The sequence below is a fragment of the Heloderma suspectum genome, chromosome 5 (assembly GCF_057233095.1).
Source record: "Heloderma suspectum isolate Gila_16-S chromosome 5, 16-S_ref, whole genome shotgun sequence".
Taxonomy (NCBI): Eukaryota; Metazoa; Chordata; class Lepidosauria; order Squamata; family Helodermatidae; genus Heloderma; species Heloderma suspectum.
This window is the reverse complement of record NC_139462.1, coordinates 120643228-120664364: the sequence shown is the minus strand read 5'-3', so window position 1 is coordinate 120664364 and position 21137 is coordinate 120643228. Positions and strand designations below refer to the sequence as shown.

General features: G+C 43.1%; 1 protein-coding gene across 3 annotated transcripts in view; it reads left to right on the top strand.

Annotated features, from left to right (window-relative positions):
- The window catches only part of FOXJ2 (forkhead box J2), a 67323-nt gene that overhangs the window by 10224 nt on the left and 35962 nt on the right, over nucleotides 1-21137 (top strand). The window contains exon 2 of one of the 3 annotated variants that reach the window (XM_084859860.1): nucleotides 20865-20892. The exons of the other annotated variants lie outside the window; for them this stretch is intronic. The gene's annotated coding sequence lies outside the window, so the exon portion shown is untranslated. The remainder of the gene's footprint in view (nucleotides 1-20864; nucleotides 20893-21137) is intronic. 3 annotated transcript variants of the gene reach the window in all.

Here is a 21137-nt window from a genome sequence, read left to right as displayed (position 1 = left end):
AAATACACATGAATTTTCATGCAAAAAGATCTCCCCCCCCCCCCCCAAGGCTTGCAATCTGATACGTACACCAGACAGAATGAGCTTCAAGGTGGAATTTGGAGAATTTTGATGAGCTTGTGTTTTGCTTGTATGCACATCCCTAAGCACTAGTAGAGTTTCATCAGCCTTCACATCAAGGAAGTGAAATCTGGTAAGCCAGTGGTAAATAGCCTGGAACCTTCCTTTACTGCACCATTGGAAGAGGTCTGTCTTTCCATCAGTGTTGTCAACTATCACCATCAGCATGCTGTTCCCAACAAGTCCTAACACAAACAGTCCAACAATTCTCTTCTAGTATCAGCATCTTTACAAAGAATATGCTGTCAGACATTTGTTTTATTTACGCTGTAAAAAACAGCTCTGATTTTGTTTGTGAATTATTAAAAAAACTTAGGACAGAGTTTCCAGAGGGATAGCTGTATTAGTCTGTTGCAGCAAAAACGAAGAGGCTTTTGGCACCTTAAAGAATAATACATTTAACATGGCATAAGCTTTTGTAGACTAAAATCCATTTCATCAGCTGTATGATGTCTTATCACTAAGAAAGAAAAATGATCAATTAGTATCGTTTATCACATTCTCCCTGCCCCCACCCCTCAGCAGTACTGACTGGCAAACTATTCCGAGTAACATCATTAGAGCAAGAAAATATGAAAGCAGGACATTAAGGAGTGGGGAGGGCACTAGGGCAATGGCAAAGCAGTCTTTGGGAGGCATAAGCATAATGGGGGACCTTGAGTTGCAGTGGCCCAGGGTGAGCCATGCAAAGGGCAGAATGGTTATTTTACAATAACATTAGGAGAAGGAGGAAGAAATAAAGACAGAATAGGTATATTTACCTGTTTCAGAGGAGGGGAAGCACATAGAACTTTGCTTCAGGGTTGGGCACGGGAACTCACAACGGGCACAGTCTACCTTGGCTTTAACCAGCAATCAGACAAGAATTTTGGCTTTGTTCTGGATGGGCCTGAAAACTACAGTGTGTGTCACCACCCTCTGATAAGTGGATTTGTCCACCATCTTTGGACATAGATGATGATGGCAGGCTAAGCTTTTATTATGAACACCTGAGCCTCGCACAGTGCAGAATGCAGTTTAAAAATATAGCTTGGAATGAAGGACTGTGAAGCAAAGCCTCTCCTAGGTCTTGAGCTAGATCAAGGAAAATAACAAGCACAAACAGAGGCAAGAAATTGAAGGGAAGGAGGCAAGGGAGAGAAGATTGCTAAGTGTTGGAGGCACATGGCTCATGACCTTGGCACAATGCTTTTTCCTTTTAGCTTGGCCACACAAGGCCACTGAGTTGTGAGCCAACAGTCTGAACAGCTGTACTGCATTCTCCAGCTGAGAAACATGGGCTCCCTGGGTCCCGAGTTATCATCAGTGGCCCCAATACACTTACGTACACAGTGTAAAATCTTCCAGAGGTGGTCCCAGGCAGGGATCAAGGTCCCAGTGGATTTGGGCTGCACTGTTGAAATGGGCGCAGACTAAAAGCAGCAATGGGTGTTTCACAGGGTGTGAATCTTTGTCTGGGTGCACAAGGCAGGAAGGTAGCACAGGCAAAAAGGAAGCACTGGGCCTGGCAATGTAAAGTTGGCTCCTGAGAGGAGGGAAAGGATATTGAGAATTGGGTAGCATGCCAGGTGAATCCTGTGAGACTCTTAGCATGCGTTGGGTTCTGAAAAGAAGGGTCTCAAGAATCTCTAGAGCAGTGATGTGGGGTGGAAACTTTTTTGCAGAAAATGTTCTAAAAGGGAAAATTTTCCAGTACATAATTTTTCCGTGGAAAATTTTCTCTTTCATAAGTTCATTAGTAATAACGGATGGATGCCAATTGCAAATACAACATTAGACAAAGTTGGCAGTTTCAAAGTTGTAATTAATGTTTCTCAGGTAATTATCAGGTATGTGAGAGAATATATATGTCACTGAAATGCATCTATGTTTCAATGTGAAATGGAACTAATAAGTAGTGACAGCGAAACTGAAGGTGCTCCAACAACCTCAGTGGAAGTGAGTTGAACTCTGTTGAAATAGCTGAATGGTTGTCAGAATATTATGCACAGTTCTTTCAGTTGCTAAAATTAATTACTGCAGCCTTCCCCAACCTGGTGCCCTCCATGTTGACTGAAGGATGCTGGGAGTTGTAGTCCAACTGGAGGGCACTAGATTGGGGAAGGCTGAATTAGTGTGTCAGCAGTTCTTGGTACCCTTGTTTCTTTCTTACATGTAAACAATAAAGGAAGTATATGCTATTGTCTTTAAATTTTTACAGCTATTCCAATAAAAATGTCTACATGATAAAACTTTAGAGGGAGCAATCCTATGGGCGCTAGACATTGTCTAGACAGCAATAGGATTTTTCGGTTTCTGGGAACAGAGCTCCCCGCCTCCTCCCCGGCCGCCTTGTAGGCAGTGTGGTTCGTCCCTGTCTCCGTGCTTGTAAGCGCAGCATAGAGTGGCCGAAAAGGGAGCATTCCCGGGGGTGGGGAGGGGAGGAGAGGAGACCGCAGAACTGTTGTTATGACACTTCCTATGTGCCATTCAGTCCCCTGCCCCCCTCAGATGTCCCTAGATAGACAGCCTAAATTGGCTGTCTAGCTGCAAATGCAGGGCAGCTGGAGCATGGAGGAGATGATCCTCTCTGTGCTCTGCCCTCCCTGCAGTGGATAGTAAGCTGCCTCCGAGTTTGGAGGCAGCCGACTATCCCCATAGGATTGTGCCTAAAATCACATTGTGCTTTAATTTTCCCCCTCGTATATTTCAGGTGACATACTTGTAAGGTATTGAGACAAAAAAATAACATAGGATACTTCTTTAGCTTTGTTGTTTATTTTACCTGTATTTAATAAACATGCTAAATTAGATCACTCTCTGGTGATTTTCTGATACAAATGATCCTATGCAAAATAACATAATTTGCATTGGAGAGTTTTCCGATTCAGAATTTTCTGGAAAACCCACATAATTGCTCCAGAGTGTACCAAGGGTGGCTCAGAGTGCTTAAAGAATAAGAACATAGGAAGATCAGACCAAAGGCCTATCTAGTTGTCACAGTGGACTATATTTCCCTCCAAGGCTTCAGATTGGCCAAATTAAGCTACCCTCTTGGGTTGCTTGCCTAAAGTGGTAACTTGGAGATCAGGAAGGGATTTGCAATTATCCGGAGTTCCCAAGCATGGCATATTGTTAGAGGACAGCTCTGCTTAACTTAGCTAGGGTAGAGGACATACAGGTCATGAACTTCAGTTATAATAAAGCTGGGTAGCCTGGCATACTACCATCTGTGTCCTTTCGCTCCTAGCTGCCTTGGATCCCTTGCTCATGCAGACTTTCTCAGAACAAAAGACATATTACGTTAGATAAAGTGCTAGGTAGTGCTAACAAAAATTACAAAATAAATGTGTCATGTAATGGTGGTGGGAATTGTGACTAGTGAGGTTAAACCCTGCTTCCCCACCAGGTTTTAAGACGAAGCGTCTTGTATTGTATTCTTTGAGAAAACAAAATACCAGTTTCACACAAACATGGTGTCCAAATAGCAGGACATGATGCATGAAATGCTAGAAGGGGAGGCTATGATAGGAGATCAATTGATGGGACAGGATAAAGATAGTGAGGAGCAAGCTAATGAGATTGTTAGAAAGAGACCATAAAGGAGAGTAGGCATAAATGCTCTCCATTAAATTAAGTGACAATGTCAGGAGCTTCCTGAAGATAATGAAAACCATAGAAGGTATGAAAGCAACCACGAAAGGGCGAGATCTGCAAACCAAAGATGTATTAAACAGAAAAGACAGTGCAAGTGTCAAAATCAGCAGAGAAGCCAAGAATGAACAAATGTGCTGTTGATTTTTAGGCAAGAATACATACATTTTTAGAAGTTTTAAGTAGAAATTCTGCTTTACCCTCTACAATATTCTCAAGATCTGCTTTTTAGCTTTGCAAATAGACAAAGCAGTTCTAGAAATTCTTCTCATCACCTGCAGCCTTAACTGGCTGGTCACATTGGTAGGATCTACACTGGAGCCCTTTCGTTTGTGAGGCACTGCTGTACTGGTTTTTTTTTCAAATGCAGTTCCTGCTCTGGGGACCCACGTTAATGAATAGAGCACTGTATCTGCTGTGTTTATAATGTGATTGAGTATAACACACCGATGCATAATGTTGTAATTCTGGGAAAAATAGCAGGACTTTGAAAAGTTATGTGTGTTCTATCATTCAGGATTATAGTGAGAGGACATGCCACAAACCACGGTGTAGTGCTGCAATTGCGGGAGAAGTGGGAGGTCCGCTGCCATTTTAGGTTGCTCTTTTTAAAAGTCTGGTTACTGCATGCACACTGTCACAGCTGTGAAGGAATACAAGCTTAAAAATAAATTGTGCAGTTATTCAGAACTGTGCAGCTCTGTAGGTGCACACAGATTTTTTTTACTCACAAATCCCTCTCTCTACCCCTCACCCCGCTTGAGGTTGTCTTGGAGCGAAGGGGCAGTTTCCTAACAAACCTGAGCCTGTTCTTTTAGAAATTTTGCAGGGCCCAATAAACTTGTGGTCACCAGGGCCCTGCCCCTCCCCTTCAGTAGAATCCTAAGGTAAGCGTGCATAGGATTGCAGCCTTAGCTGCTGACCTTGTGGTATGCCTCTGTAGGAGTTCAGGAATTAATCTCCTGCTCTTCTCTCCAGCTCTAGTATTTTGTATCTAGTATAGGGAGCAGCAGCTTGTTTTGGCAGTGGGTGCCTATGTGTTTCAAGTGCCTTAGCTACCCACCACCAAAACATCCAGCCCCAATTGGCTTCTAGCTTGGAGCTGGGTAGGGTGTGGAGGAATCATTCCCGGAACTGTGCTGCACTTTAGGAGTTCTTGGAGCATCTCAGATGCATAACTTGGAGCTGGAAGAGAGAGTTGGAACTTCTGTTGGTTCTGTACTTGAAGTACCTTGAAAGCACAAAGCCAAAATGGAAGTGCACAACCGAAGCTAACAACCAAGCTAGCTTGGAAGGTAGGGATCATATCTGCAGTTGCACTGAGATAATCTTGAGGTCCAGCACAATTTGGGGTATGATCCCAGCTCTAGAAAGAAGATTAAGGCAGGGGCTTGTTTTGGCTTTGTGCTGAGCTGCTTTAGGAGTGCAGAGTTAAAACAGCAAGCTGCACCCCTTCCAGCTTTGAACTGGAGATAAAGTTGGGCTGGTCATTCTGGCATTACACGTTTGAGGTGCATGGAGTGCTATGGAAGTGAAGCACCAATACAAATCCCAGGCTTCTTCCAAAAGTAGAGAAGGATAGGACTTATTCCTGAAGTTGCATTGTACTTCAGAGGCTAACCATCTACAGGAACAATCCCTGCCCCCTTTTCACACTCGAAGATGTGGAAGATGTTTGGTGGCTGTCACACTTTCTAGAGCAGGGGTAGGCAACTTGTGGCCCTCCAGATATTGATGAACTGCAACTCCCATCAACATTAGCCAGCATAGCCAATGGGGAGGGATGGTGGGAGATTCAGTCCAACAAAGTCAGGCAGGCCGCAAGTTGCCCACTGCTGTGCTAGAGGGTAGTAGAGTGCTCATCATGGTGAATGTGTTGAGTGACATTGCGGACCCCTGTTCTTCAGGGATTTTGCCTGAAGTGAGTGTGTATCACCCTCATTCCCAACTTCTCCGTAATACACAAGGGATTAGGTGGGTGAGCATTCTCATTTTATGGGGCACTAAGGAAAGTCTGAAGCAGAGGATTTTAGGGCAGCCTGAGGACAAAGGGATAGATGTGCACCAGGAACTGGGATGGACCACAGGGGAAGTGAGAGCATGCCCCCCCCCCCCGACTCTGGAACACTTTGTTTCTATGTCTTACCCTCTTCCATGCCTTACCCTCTGCCTCCACCCCCACTAGTTGGTATCTTGCTTGGCAGCTTCCGAAATGCTAGAACCAATTACAGCTCAGGGCCATCAACATCTAAGGTTTAATTATTTTGGGATTGGCCCTTGGGGCTGCTATGGGCTCAGAATTTGGCAGATACTTGGTAGAGTTGTGCTGCTAGAGCTTTGTGTTTCAGCTGGCTTTTAATGTGTGATTAAACAGGTATGGAGCAGTCTCTGTTCAGTATTGTTGTACTTTGTATTTAAGAGGCTATTAATATTTGCTTTACTGGATGGTTACTTTAGTGTTGTTACTTGATGTGAGTTCTCAAGGTATGGCAATTAAGAAATCTGATTAATCTTGGGGCCCAACAACAAAATGTTGGAATGCTTCATCGTCTCCTAACAGGAGATGATGATGCATTGAGGGGTGGGGAGGAGAGGTAGCTCTGGTATATAGGGAATCCATCTCCCTCATCAGGTACCCGATTTGATAGTCAGAAAGCTTTGAATGTCTGTACCTGGTGTTGGGATCTTGAGACAGGAGTGGGATTCTGGTGATGTATTGACCACCCTGTTGTCTAACGGTCTCCCTGCCTGAGCTGATGGAGGTTGTCTTGAGTATGGTGTTGAGAACTCCAGGGTTGTTGGGGGAAGGTATTAAAGTGGACAATGGACCTGTCCCAGTTAATAGCTGGCAGGACATCCTTTAGATTTGGTTTTCTATACTGAACTAGCAGATACTGATCTGTGCATGGGGAAGCCAGAAATGACTCGATTTCCATGGACAGACTATTACTTGATCAGTTTTGACCTTTGAGTTGTTGGTAACATCCGCAGGAGTGGTGGACCAAATGTGATGGACCACCCCAGGAGGCTGATGAATCTGGGGTGGTTTCTGTGGGGGTAGAAAAACAACTTCCCTCTCGCCATCCCACGCTTTGCTGTGCTATAAAGGGCTCAGGTTTGTGACCTGAGCAAATTACTGCTATATAGTACGGGGTGGGGGGGAGGTTTCTGGAGAGTGGGAAAAGAAAAAAGCCCCCCCCCACTTTCCTGAAGCCTCCCCAAATAGCATGGTTAGGAGAGTTCTTCAACCTCATAGCAAACATCCCCCAGCCCTAATCCCTCTTCCACTGAAGGGCATCATAATGATGGGAAACTGAGGACAGTTGTTGGAGTCCAGTGTACAGAATGCTAACCAGTATCTTTTCTAGTGACTGCGAATGTTTGTCCAACCCCTCATATGATTGTCAGGGCTATTGGGGCAGCCCTCTATTTATAGCTACAGTTTGTGGGTGTGTGGGAAGCTGTAGTCTACCAGTTTACAGTGTTTCTTAAATTTGGTCAGTTGTGTTATAAACAAAGCTAACATTTCATTAGGGCTTGTGATATTAAATAGAGAACGCATGTTGCTGAAGATGGCTCTTCTATGCATCATTATACTGGAATCATACGTTTCATTATACATTGAATCATACATTCAAACTTATGCCTGATTTTTTATTACTGTGAGAATAAGAAATTTATCTTGTATGAATAAATATTAAATTTAAAAGGTAAAAATATCTGCTACTCAGAACTGTTATTAATCAAGTTGCTTCCTGACTAAGACTTTTTTATTTTCTTTTTTAGGAGGCTGCTCTAGAGCAGGGGTGGGCAGGGGATAGATGGGGAATGTACTGGTAGATTGGTGGATGATTTGCAGTAGATGGACAAGGGTTTCTGACAAGGTTTATTAACAATAAAAACAAGAAAAGGCTCCTCCTTCAACAAATTAGGAAGGGATCTTCATGACAACAGAATGAGAAGCATGTTGGAGAATTATCCAGATTTTCATGAAATTGGCTTTGGTCCATTGGAGATGAGCCTCATGTGGTGCAGAGTGGTAGGCGTCAGTATTGCAACCGAAACTCTCCCCACGACCTGAGTTCGATCCCAGCAGAAGCTGGGTCTCAGGTAGCCGGTTCAGGTCAATTCAGCCTTCCATCCTTCCGAGGTCGGTAAAATGAGGACCCAGCTTGCTGGGGGAAAGGTAGTCACGACTGGGGAAGGCAAGGCAAACCACCCCGCTATAGTCTGCCATGAAAACGCCAGCAAAAGCAGCATCCCTCTAGGAGTCAGTAATGACTCAGTGCTTGCACAGGAGGAACCTTTCCTTTTTCCTTCCATCAGAGACACACAAAGCAAAAAAATCCAAGTGTACTGTACCTTTAAAATCCAGTTTTCATGGGTCACACAGTGCTTGAAAGGACCATACTTCCAGGTTGGTGGTGGGAGTAGAACTGAGCATCATCAGCTGGGCAGGGGCTGCTCAGCCAATGAGAGAGGCTTGTTTCCCGGCCCATGTCCAGGCTCCCTCCTGCAACTACATTATTTTGAATAGAGAGTAACTAATTCACAGTTCTCTAGAAACAACCCAATTATCCAGTACAGCTCCTGAAGGATCCCTATGAGAGCAGCTCACCACCCCAATTTTGCCCCATTCTAGCAAACTGTCATGGAGTTATTGCTCCCACCCGCCCCTTTCTCCTTCTCTGGGTGCTTTCTCCCTGCTCATAATGACAGGCTGCCTTGATCCCGAGGCCTCGCCAGACCACTATTACGATAAAGCTCTTATCCATCAGGGAAGCAAATTTAGACAACATCAGAGAAGTAACTTTACCAACATCAGGGAAACAATTTAACACGGCATTGGGGAAGTGAAGTAAGGCAAACATCAGAAGTGCATAATCACTGAGGCTAATTACTCCCAATAGTGAAAAGGAAGTGCAGGGCAATTCTGAAGGCTCAAAAGAGCGCTTTAGGGCTTTGATGTGTTGGAAAGGCAAGTGAGTTACTTTAGTTACCTAGGTTACCAAGGGCAGGGCCAAGTGAAAGACACACTCCTAGGAACATCCTGATCATATCAAATTTAAAGCAGAGGAATGGGCACACAGCAGCTGAACCGCAGGGGAGCTGAATTGAAGAAAAACAACAGAGTAAAAGTACCCTGCAAAAATGCAGCTTCCCCACAGGTAAATTCCGGGGTGGCTGCAGACTGGTCACAATGTCATGTGTCCCTAATAACTTTAAGCCAGAGCAGCATCGGAGAAAACCTCCCATGTAGATGGGCCCTTAGGCTGTTGGAATCCCTGGTCTGTAATAATTCAGGGGTAGATTTGTACTTGTATATGCAGATCATCTCAGCTCATGTGGTGCAGTAGGTAATTGGCTCCACTCCTTAGGCAGTTATTCTGAATTTGGTTTATCTCCCCAGCTATTATTTTGAACCTGGCTGTAGTTGGTGGATCTCTGGATCCTAATAAAAAAACAAAGTATTAAAACTGTTTATACCTGTGTGGCAAAACAAACCAAAGTTTCCTTTTAAAATGTGGAGGCTTTGATCTGTGGAGCTCTCTGCCGCATTTTTTAATAAAGTTCTCAAATCAACCTCAAATTTAGGAAATGTTATATCATTTTTAACTTTAACTGCTGCCACCAAAATAACCACTCTGTACTTTATAGAAACTCAGCATCTTGGCTTCTATGGTGTAGGCGATTGACACCAGCACTAGAGAGAAGCATATGTGATCAACAATTAAGGGTGCAATCCTATGGCTGCTAGACAGCGGCTAGACAGCCATAGGATTTTTTGTTTTCTAGGAACTGAGCTCGGAGCCAGTGTTCCAAGGTCAGTTCCCAGAAAACCACCTCACCGTTCCTTCCCCGCTGCCTCGTAGGAGGCACGGTTTGTGTCCAGCTCTGCACTCGTAAGAGCAGCGTGGAGCAGGGGAAAAGGGGGCATCCCTGGGGGCAGGGCAGGGGCAGTGAAAGTGCCGTTATGACACTTCCTATGTGCTGTCCAGCCTCCCCCGCACTCTGAGGCACCCTGGCTAGATAGTGGAAATTAGCTGTCTAGCCACAAACGCAGGGTGGCTGGAGTGTAGAGGAGAAGATCCCCTCCGTGCTGTGCCCAGCCTGCATTGGATAGTTAGTTGCCTCTGAGTTTGGAGGTGGCCGACTATTCCCATAGATTTGCACCCTGAGATGTTTACATTACACATTCTCATTGGCTCTCCAATCTTGGGCTTTTAAATTTACTTCTACTGTGATATCAACTGGAAGGTACCAAAGGCTGAAAGAAGGGAAACGGAAAATAGGTGATCACTTCTGATTATATAGCTGTGGGAGTGGCTGTAACATTAAGGCAGCTAGATTTTTCAGACTTCTGTTATTATAAAGCCTGAAAACTGCATTCGAAGCAGTATCAAGTCAGTTTGTTTTATCAATATGACAGTTAGCATAGAGAACCTACCTGGTCAAATTTTGGGGAAAACTGATTAAGAATGCCCAAGTTACAGCAGTTTAAACAGTTTTGTTCTGAGATGCAAGGGCCTCCTGTTTCTGATATTTTTTGTGCTGACCCAAAATAGACCTTCAAGTTTCTTCTTTGGCAGTGTGGATCATGTTAACAATTTAGTAGCATTGTGAGGGTCTCCTTTCACTGGCTTGGGGAAAATCTGTTATATGTTATAAAATTATGAAGTATTGGGGTTCCCAGTTTAAAGTGAATGTGAAGTCAGGGCAATTTATGTAATGTCAGTCAAGTAGATGTTCTGATGGAAAGCCAGAGAAATCTGCTAGTGTGAATGACAGAGAGTTCATGTTCATCAAATAATTGTTTCTTTAACACCCCCCCCCCCATGTTTAAATAATTGATCTGCATTGAGGCTTCAATGGTAGACTCTTGCCTGGCTCACTTCTTTGAGTGATGTGATTTGTTTATGTTTTGGGATCTCTGCCATGGATTGACTTGATTTGTAGTTTGTGATAGGGCTGTGCTTTAGAGTTGTGTTCCAGACTTGTCATAACCCATTTTACCTAGTACCATTGGACACTATGAAGATAATATTATAAACAGGGAAAATATGAAGATAATAATCTTACATCAACCCTGGAGGAGTTAATGAGATAATGTATGTGTTGTATTTCTTACTCCTTAACAGCACAATCCTAGGCATGTCTATGCAGAAGTAAGTCCCACTGAGTTGAATGGGACTTACTCCCACATAATTATGTATTGGATAGCAGCCTAAAGTAAAGTATAAATAGTTACTATAATATAGCTAAAGTTAAATTTTATCCTCACTGCAAAGTCTTGTGTAATTCAGTTAATCACCTTTTTCATAATAAATAACGTTTTAGGATCAAACACTTTCAGTTTATGAGAAGAGTTAAATTACTTACAAATTCACCCATGCCCTAAAAGCATGGTGAGTAGTAAATGGACTGTACAATCACATATTATGCTCATTTACAACTATTTGGCCTCACTCAATGTACCTATATTTTCCCTTGGTCTTTTAGCCCCAGTCCTCACAGTATATGAGACCCTAGAATGTGTTTCCTGCTTAAATGGTGTGGTGACCTTCTTAAAATATCCATTTTGGAGGGTGAATGACTGAATTTATCAGTGCCTTTTCTTCTCTTAAACTGAATAGTTTTTAAATATAACCCTTTACAATATTTTTGCACCCTCTGGGGTGTAGAGATTGCATGCTGGCTTGCAACATGCTTTTTTTCAGGTGTCAGGTTGTTCTCAGGACTTGGAGAATCCTGATGCCATTGCATTCTAGCCCCCGATGGTTGAGATAGGTTTTCAAGTGTAAATAGTTTCACTGCAAATAGCAGAAGCTTAGAAATATGAAGACAATGGTTAATTCCTAAAACAAGAGGTCCATTCTGCCTGGAAAACCCCATGCTCTGCCTTGGAAACCTACACGTTTAACATTTGTATAGTGTTTTTTCTTGAGTGTTCATGTGCTTCACTTACATTGTCTTGTTGTAGTCCTTACAACAACCCTTAAGTTAGCTGATACTTATTTAAAATTACTTATATACTTTGCATAATGTTAATGAAATATATCACAGCAGCTTACACATTTAAAATAGAAAAATGGTTTTAAAATGCTCATTGTAACAATTCATTAAAAAAAATCCCTGTATCGCAGAGGAAATTGGAAGGCTGAGGCAGAGAGGAAGTGGTGTGCCAAGGGCCAGCTAGTCAGTTTGTGGCTAAGGTGAAGTTTGATGCAGGGATTTCCAATCACATAAGAATCTCATACTGCAGATTCACTGCAGTAGCAGTTGGGCCTAAAAGGAGGCGCACTTGCGAGGGAGCTAGGTCTCCGAGTGCGAGGAGCCCCAGTGACGAAGCGTCTTAGCCCCAGTGATGAAGCATCAGCAAACAAGCAAGTTAAGCTTGAAGTAGACGTCCAGCTGAACTCTTCCGGGTGGTCCAGGGGCTGTTAACAGCCTCTCCAGCAAATGGGACCCTGGTCCCGTTGAGGACCTGCTGTGAGCTTTTTGCATCGCACTTTGAGGACAAAATCACTTGTCTTCGCAGTGAACTTGACGCTGTTGTTAGCTCATTTTCAGTCGAGGTGTCCGATGCCACCATCTGGCATTTTGTGGGATTAGTTCCAGTTATTGCGGCCTGATGATGTGGACAAGGTGCGTGCAGCAATGTGACCGACCACGTGCTCTCTTCATCCCTGCCCCTCTTGGCTAATAAAAGCTAGCCAAAGGGGTATGACTGGGTGGATTCAGGGAGTGCTAAATGCTCCCATGCGGGAAGGGGTGGCCCCTGCTGTCCTTAAGGAGGCAGTAGTGCGACCACTCCTGAAGAAGCCCACGCTGGACCCAACTACCGCCCAGTTGCAAATACCCCTTTTTTGGGAAAGGTGCTTGAGAGGGTTGTGGCGGAACAACAGCAGGCACTCTTGGAGGATACTGATTATCCAGACACATTCCGGTCTGGGTTTTGATCTGGGTATGGGACTGAATCAGCCTTGGTTGCCCTGATGGATGACTTTTATTGAGAGAGGGAAAGGGGGAGTGCAACCCTAATTTCCTTAATTCTGCTCGACCTCTCATCGGCTTTTGCTACCATCAACCATGGTATTCTCCTGGATCGACTCTGTGAGATGGATATTGGAGGCGCTGTGTTACAGTGGTTCTGGTCCTACCTGTGGGGCCAATTTCAGAGAGTAACATTGGGTGACTGTTCCTCGGCCCCTTGGCAATTGAGCTGCGGGGTGCCGCAGGGTACTATCTTGTCCCCAATGTTGTTAAACATCTATATGCAGCTGCTGGGAACGATCATTAGGGTATTTGGAGCTAAATGCCATCAGTATGCTGATGATGTGCAGCTCTGTCTCCCTGTGACATCTGAATTGGGAGAGGCTGTGCAAGTCCTGGATCAGTGCCTAGTGTCTGGATCAGTGTCCAGTGCTCAGTAATGGGCTGGATGAGGGCCAATAAACTGAAGCTGAATCCTGGCGAGATGGAAGCCCTGTGGGTGAATGGTTCCTGGGTCTGGGAGATAGGCTTATTGCCTGTTCCGGGGGTACTCCTAGGTCCATTATTGTTGCTAGAGGCCTAAGCGGCTCAGAGTGCCCTTTACCAGCTTTGGCTGGTTTACCACCTACGGCCTCTCCTGGACAGGGATAGCTTGGCCACAGTAGTAAAGGCATTAGTATCCTCAAGACTGGATTACTGCAATGTGCTCTATGTGTGGCTGTCCTTGAGGCTGGTCCAGAAGCTAGAGCTAGTGTGGAATGCAGCAGCTCGGCTGTTGTCAGAAGCTGCCCCTTTTCAGCGTGTAACTCCTTTGCTGAGGGAACTACACTGGTGGCCTATTTGCTTCCGGGCCAGATTTAAGGGATTAGCACTAGTGTACAAAGCTCTAAACAACTTGGGACCAGGATACCTGAGCGAGTGCCTTCTTCTTTACCAGCCTGCCTGGTCACTGAGGTCATCAGAGGGCATGTCCCTGGTGGTTCCACATGGACCCATGGCCCAGTTGGAGTCCACCAGGAAAACAACCTTCACTGTGGTGGCCCCCTTCCTGTTTAACTTCCTGCCTTTAGAAGTCAGGCAGGCACCAACGTTGTGTTGCTTTCGGCACGTCCTGAAGACATTGTTATTTTGAGAGGCCTTCCTTGAGTGACCAGCTGCGGTTTATTAACTTCAGAATTTGTTTCTTTTAAAATGTTTTAATAGTTTTAATATGGTGTTTTATTCTTTTGTCTTCATTGTTCACCACTCCAAAATCTTTTGATGTGGAGCGGTATATAAATATTGTAAATGAATAAATAAATAAATCGAGATCAGGGAGGCCTCCAAATGAGAAAGTGTTGTTATAATGGGTGACCTCAATTACCCCTGCATTGACTGGATAAATGCATGTTCCAGTCATGAGAAAGAGGTTAAATTTCTCAATGCTCTAAACAAGTGCGCTGTTGAACAGTTGGTCATGGAACCAACCAGAGGGGAGGCAACCTTGGATTTAATCCTAAATGGTGTCGCCTAGGACCTAGTGCAAGATGTAAATGTTATTGAACCAGTTGGAAACAGTGACCACAGTGCTATCAGATTTAATACATATTTAAGTGGGAAATTGCCCAGGAAATCCAGCACACTCACATTTGACTTCAAAGAAGAAACTTCTCTAAAACGAGGGAACTGGTGAAAAGGAAGTTGAAAGGGGGAGTCAGGAGGGTTAAATCCCTTCAAAATGCTTGGAAGTTACTCAAACCCACCATAACAGAAGCTCAGCTAGAATGTATACCACAGGTTAGGAAAGGTAGCAGCGAGTCCAAGAGGTCACTGGTATGGTTAACAAGCAGCGTCAAAGAAGCTATTAGAGAAAAGAAGGCTTTCTTCAGAAAATGGAGGTTTTGCCCAAGTGAGGAAAACAAAACGGAGCATAAGCTTGCACAACGGTGATACAAGCAGACAATAAGAGAGGCAAAAAAGCATTTTGAAGAGCATATCACTAACATCATCAAGGCCAACAATAAAGAATTCTTTAAATATATCAGAAGCAGGAAACCAGCTAGGGAGGCAGCTGGACTGTTGGATGACAATGGAGTTAAAAGAGAACTAAAGGAGGACAAGGCGATTGCACAGAAATGGAATGAATTCTTTTCATCAGTCTTTACTGCAGAAGATATAGGAGCGATACCTGTGCTTGAACTGATGTCTTCAGGAAGGGAGTCTGAGGAACTGAGGCAAATAGTGCTGACAAAAGATGTTCTCAACCTTATTGGTGAATGGAAAGCAAATAAACCACTGGGCCCAGATGGTATCCATCCTAGAGTTCTCAAAGAACTCAAATATGAAAATGCTGATCTTCTAACCAAAATATCCAACATGGCCCTAAGATCAGCCTCTGTACCAGAGGAGTGGAAGATGGCCAATGTTAAAAAGGGATCCAGGGGGGATCTGGCAAATTACAGGCTGGTCAGCTTAACATCTGTTCCAGGTAAGTTGGTTGAAAGCATTATTAAAGATAAAATTAGTAAGCATATAGAACAACAAACCCTGCTGAAAGAGAATCACCACAGCTTCTGCAAAGGTAAGCCCTGTCTCACTAACCTTTTAGAGTTCTTTGAGAGAGTCAATAGACATGTAGACAGGGATGATCTGATAGACATTGTTCACTTGGACTTCCAAAAGGCTTTTGACAAAGTCCCTCACCAAAGACTCCTGAGCAAACTTACCAGTCATGGAATAAAAGGACAGGTCCTCTAATGGATCAGTAACTGGTTAAAGAACAGAAAGCAAAGAGTAGGAATAAATGGTAAATTCTCCCAATGGAGGGAAGTAAATAGTGGGGTCCACAGGGATCTGTATTAGGACCAGTGCTTCTCAACCTGTTCGTAAATTATCTGCAATTAGGAGTGAGCAGTGAAGTGGCCAAGTTTGCGGATGACACCAAATTATTTAGGGCAGTTAAAACAAAAAGGGATTGTGAAGAGCTCAAAAGGATCTCTCCAAACTGGAAGAATGGGCATCTAAATGGCAAATGCGGTTCAATGTAAGCAAGTGTAAAGTGATGCACTTTGGGGCAAAAAAATCCCAACTTCAGGTATAGCTTGATGGGATCTGAGCCAGCGGTGACTGACCAAGAAAGAATCTTGGGGTTGTGGTGGACAGCTCAATGAAGATGTCAGCCGAGTGTGTGGCTGCTGTAAAAAAGGCAAACTCCATGTTGGGCATAATTAGAAAAGGAATTGAGAATAAAACTGCCAATATCATACTGCCCCTAAACAAATCTGTGGTGCCGCCACACGTGTCCAGTTCTGGTCACCACACCTAAAAAAAAGATATTGTAGAGCTGGAAAAAGTGCAGAAAGGGGCAACTAAAATGATCAAGCGGCTGGAGCATCTCCCCTATGAGGGAAGATTGTAACAGCTGGGATTGTTTAGCTTGGAAAAAAGGAGGGTAAGGTGAGACATGATAGAAGTCTATAAAATTATACATGGTGTGGAGAATGTAGATAGGGAGACATTTTTCTCCCTCTCTCAAACTGTTAGAACCCAGGGTCAACCCATGAAGCCGATTGGTGGAAGATTCAGGACAGAGATAGAAGGAAGTACCTCTTCCCACAGCGTATAGTTAAATTATGGAATTCTCTACCACAAGATGTAATAATGGCCACCAACTTCGATGGCTTTAAAAGGGGGTTGGACAAATTCCTGGAGGAGAAGTCTGTCAATGGCTACTAGTCCTGGTGGCTATGTGCTACCTCTAGTACCAGAGGCAGTATGTCTATGTACCCCAGTTCCTAGGGAACATCGGTGGGAGGGTGCTTTTTATTTATGGTTTCCTGGTCGACAGCTGGTTGGCCACTGTGTGAACAGAATGCTGGACTAGATGGATCCTTGTCTAATCCAGCATGGCTCTTCTTACGTTTTTATATGCTGATGTTTAAAATAGGATTGCAAGCCAATTAAAGAAATTTAATTCTATTTAATCGTATGGGTTTTAGTCAGCTACCGATCAAAATTGAATATACGTAAAATATTTCTGAAGCAAGAAGCATATTTCTTTTGTTTTTTGTATAACCCACATGTATCAGAGCAGGTGTCATCTTGGAAGAAGCAACATTCTCTCCTATGTGAGAGGAAATGAGAAATATCTCTTTTAAGAGGGTGCTAATGCTATCTGCAATTTGCATGAGCATGCATGTACGTGTGTGTGTGTGAGTGTGTAGTTATCTGTATTCCTAGTTTAAATGCTCCCCCACATGGCAGAGGGACCCTCTGCACACAGTAAGTTATATCAGGAAAAGAGTTTTAGCATAGCCTTTTCCCTTTATTTTTTTTATTGTGGAGGACCATTCAAAAATGTTTTTCTTTGCAGTTTGAAGGGATACAGTCCATTCTACCACCTCATTCTTGTATAGAACAGGCCTTAGGCTGCAGTCCTGTATTCACTTAACCCGGTAGTTAGTCTCATTACATTCAGTGCCCTGGTTTGCATGACATGACAGTCACCATGGCTTAATTTACCCAGGGGTTGTTTGAGGGTTAGATATCCCTGAAATAACCCATGGCTTGTGTTAGGGTTATTTGGGGGTTGTCTAACCCTCAAACAACCCCTGCTGCCTGTGTTTGCACAATATGACAAGCTGAGTGCCTGTGGACTCCATGCAAAAATAGCACCTGGCCCAGTACGACTGCCCCCATGGGTAAATTAAGCCAAAACATTGTATATGTTTAAGTTTTTGTAAGCTGCCTTGTGTCCCGGTACTGGGAAAAAAGCAGGGTATAATAATAATAATAATAATAATTATTATTATTATTATTATAGTGGGCTGTTGTGAAGTACGAACAGGCCAAATGTGGTTTTCTTCTGAGTAGACACATATAGGATTGCACTGTAATCCTCTGCTCGTTTAGACAGAAAAAGCTTTTACAACTTCCAACATTCCCCAGACAGCCATGCTGGGAGTTGCAGGACTTTTTGCAGTCTAAATATGCATAGGATTGCACCCTACGTCTATGAATGTGCCAGAGCAGAATTGTTTTGTGTTTGTCCAGAGCCCTATTTTATTTTTCCATCAACTGTAGTTTGAACCTTCTAAAGTCAGTGAAAAAGTTGCTGACTCTCATGGACCATAGTTTTGCTCCAGAGCAGTGGCACAAACCTATTTCTGCAGAGAAGATGCATAAGGGGAGGGGCTGTAACTCAGCGGTAGAGCACCTGCATTGCATGCGGAAGGTCCCAGGTTCAGTCCCTGCAACTCGAGGCAGGGCTGGAAAAGCCCTGCCTGACACCCTGGAGAGTGCCTGCCAGTCAGTGTCGACAATACTGAGCTAGATGGACCAATGGTTTTACTCAGTATAAGGCAGATTCCTATATCAAGGGAAGAAGAGTCATCTGTGGGGATGTGGCCTCAGTTGTGCATGTATTAGAAGTGCTGCTGCATGTGTTCTTGTGTTTGATGGGTACAAGCATCTATGGAATGCCCTCCTCTGAGATCTTTGTCAGGTCGCTTTTGATTCTTTTTAAATGGGCTCTATTTTGTTTCACTTAGCCCAATTAATGTTTTTTTATATTTAAACCTCTAGATGTTTTAAGTATAAGTCTCTGGTTTGAGCACTGTCATGATGGCTGGTAATGATGGGAGTTGTAGTCCAACCCATCTGGAAAGCACTAGGTTGGGGAAGGCTGGTCTATAGTATACACAGGATTCATCATTCACTATTGCTCTAGCATAAAACATCTTCAAGCGACACACTTTTGAGTAAGTCTTAAAAAGCATTTCACTCATTTTCCATTGGAAAAACTGGAAAACATGGAAAATGTGTTTTCTTCTGAATTTTTCAGGGTATTTTTTGGCATTCATATTGAGAGACTGGTGTGTCTGGGGGTGTGGTGGTGTGTATGTGTGTGTGTGTGAGATGTGTTTGTGTATTTCTGTAAGAATTTTAATGTATGTAATCTACACATTTTTCTGTCCCTTTCCCCCAATGTAAGCATTTTTTGTTATGCATTTTCCCACAATATATGCATTTTTTGGTATGCACCCCCTCCAGTGTATGCATTTTTGTGTACAATTTTTGATCAGGGAACTGCATTGCAAAATTTGGAGGAGTGCAAAAAACAAAGGATAATTGCATTCAATTTCACTCATTCGTTTGGGCAATGAGAATTAGGTTGGTTTGTATTAAAATACGAAGAAATGGATTTCACCCCCATCCATAGTGAGCAGTGCTGTTGTGTCTGTGTGAGAGTATTGCTGCATGTCTGTGTAGTACATTCAAGGATAGGTGCTAGTGTGTCTGTGTGCGTGTGTGTGTGCATATGCGTCTGTATGCGTACATGCATGTAAGAGAGACAGACAGACAGACAGAGAACTCTTTCTTTTGCTGTCCAGAGGGGCAGAATGCCCTGAAACATACTAGACAGACTCATCTTGCAGTTGGCTTGGAGGGGATCAGAAAAGGTTTGGGCCCTCAACATTTTAATTTAGGGTAAACAAAATTTGTTTCCAATTTATAAAGATATATTTAGTCGCAAACTCAGTTCATGGCCTGACCCAGCTGCTTGCTTGAATCAGAATAGTTTGAAGTCTTAACAGCTGCCACAAAACTCATAATATACTTGCAAACCTGAACGTTGAAAATATAAATGTTGTTTGTATCTTAGGCTTTTTTTCTTAAAAAGAAATTGAAGCGAACAGGATTTTGTGTGCATACATCATTGTATTGCTTGTTTTATTTATTTTTATTTATTTACTCCACTGCCTTTCTGCCAAAGCACTTAAAGCACTTCACATTTTATTCAATCTAAGAGACATAACACAGAAGGAAAAAGAAATGGGAAGGGAAGAGGAAAATAAACATATTCACTTACCAACTCTTTCATACTATTCCATAATAAATGTATACAATGGCCAGGTAGAATGGGCACTGCAGGGGCAGTTTTGGGAGGAGAGGAGACAAATGGCCGTTGGTCCCAACTGAACCAATAGAGGAGGCCTTACTGTCTCACTACTCCATCAGATGCACACAGATAGAATGGCTACTGATTAGGGCAGTTTTTGGATAGGAAACACCAAATGGTGGTTGGTTCCAGCCAGGCCATTTTAAGTTGTTTGAATGGCTCTGGCTTCCAGCCCCTCTCAAGTCCATTTGATAGCAGGCACATTAAAGAACAATCTTAACCTTTCATTGTCCTGCACAGCCACATCTCACCCATGCATGCAGTATTAGCATGCCCGGGAGCTGTGGCCTGAGCAGGGGGCATGCTAACCCGGTTTAAATATTAAACCTGTCACGAAGAACACTTCATGCGTAAGTTTTTCTTACATGCCTGGTCTTATGCTTAAATCAGGCCTTGGTCCAGAAGGTCAGAGTATTATTATCAATAATTTGGTTAATGGTCATTGGTGGACCTGTCATCCATTCCTACACTGTCACAAGACTGAAGGCCATTTCACAGTGAGCATTAGGCAAATTACTTGTTACTGACCAGTTCTTTCTGAAATGTATGGAGTGGGATTTCAGCTGTGGCAGAATCACTGCTCTACATTGGCAGCTCATGCATTTTGCCTTATGTGCAGTGGGGAAGCCCCCACTTTACACATTATAGCAGAAGCATAGGCCACTGGCTTCTTAGAGGTTACCTCTGCAATCACCTGTTTCTTTTGTGAATGTTGCACAGCTTCCTCCCATGGGTGTCCTGGCTTTCTGATTCCAAATAATAACAGAGGCTCTTCAGCACTAGTAGGTAACATGGTAGATTTTAAATTAAAATTTTCAGGAAGTAAGATGAGCTTTCTTGTTGGCTTCTTACACACAACATAGACATTTCTCAGAGACCAACGTTCTGTTGTGCTAGTAAATGTATTAATGGCTATGTTAAAATACACTGCCACAAATGTTTGGGACATTTTGGGATATCAAATGTTTGTGTTGGCTTTTTTAAGTTACCAATTCCAGTTCTCAGAATTCATGTAATTTTCCTTTTCTAAGAAAAACAGATATTGAGGAACTGTCAATGATTGTTCTCTAGGTATATTTTAAAAACATAATTGTTTAGAGTATTAGAAGTATTCAAATTAATATAAAGTAGTTTTTAAAAAATTGATTAATACAGTAACAGGTATCCTTTCTTTCAGTTTCCTCATCCCCGTGGTGTCAATTGAGGTAAGGAATTTTGCTGATTAAGACATGTTGTAGTTTGTATCCAGAGGCATCTGTCTTTACCCTTTGGCTTTGACCTTCAAATTGTATTATGGTGGTATTTTTCTGAAAACTGTAGCTGGATATGCTACTTTAAAGAAGAAGAAGTAAATGTTATTATTGTTAGCCAGACTTTTAATCAGATTCTAGTACCTACTCACATGTGAGTCCCAGTTACAGTGAGGAATTATAACTGAAGCGAAATCATT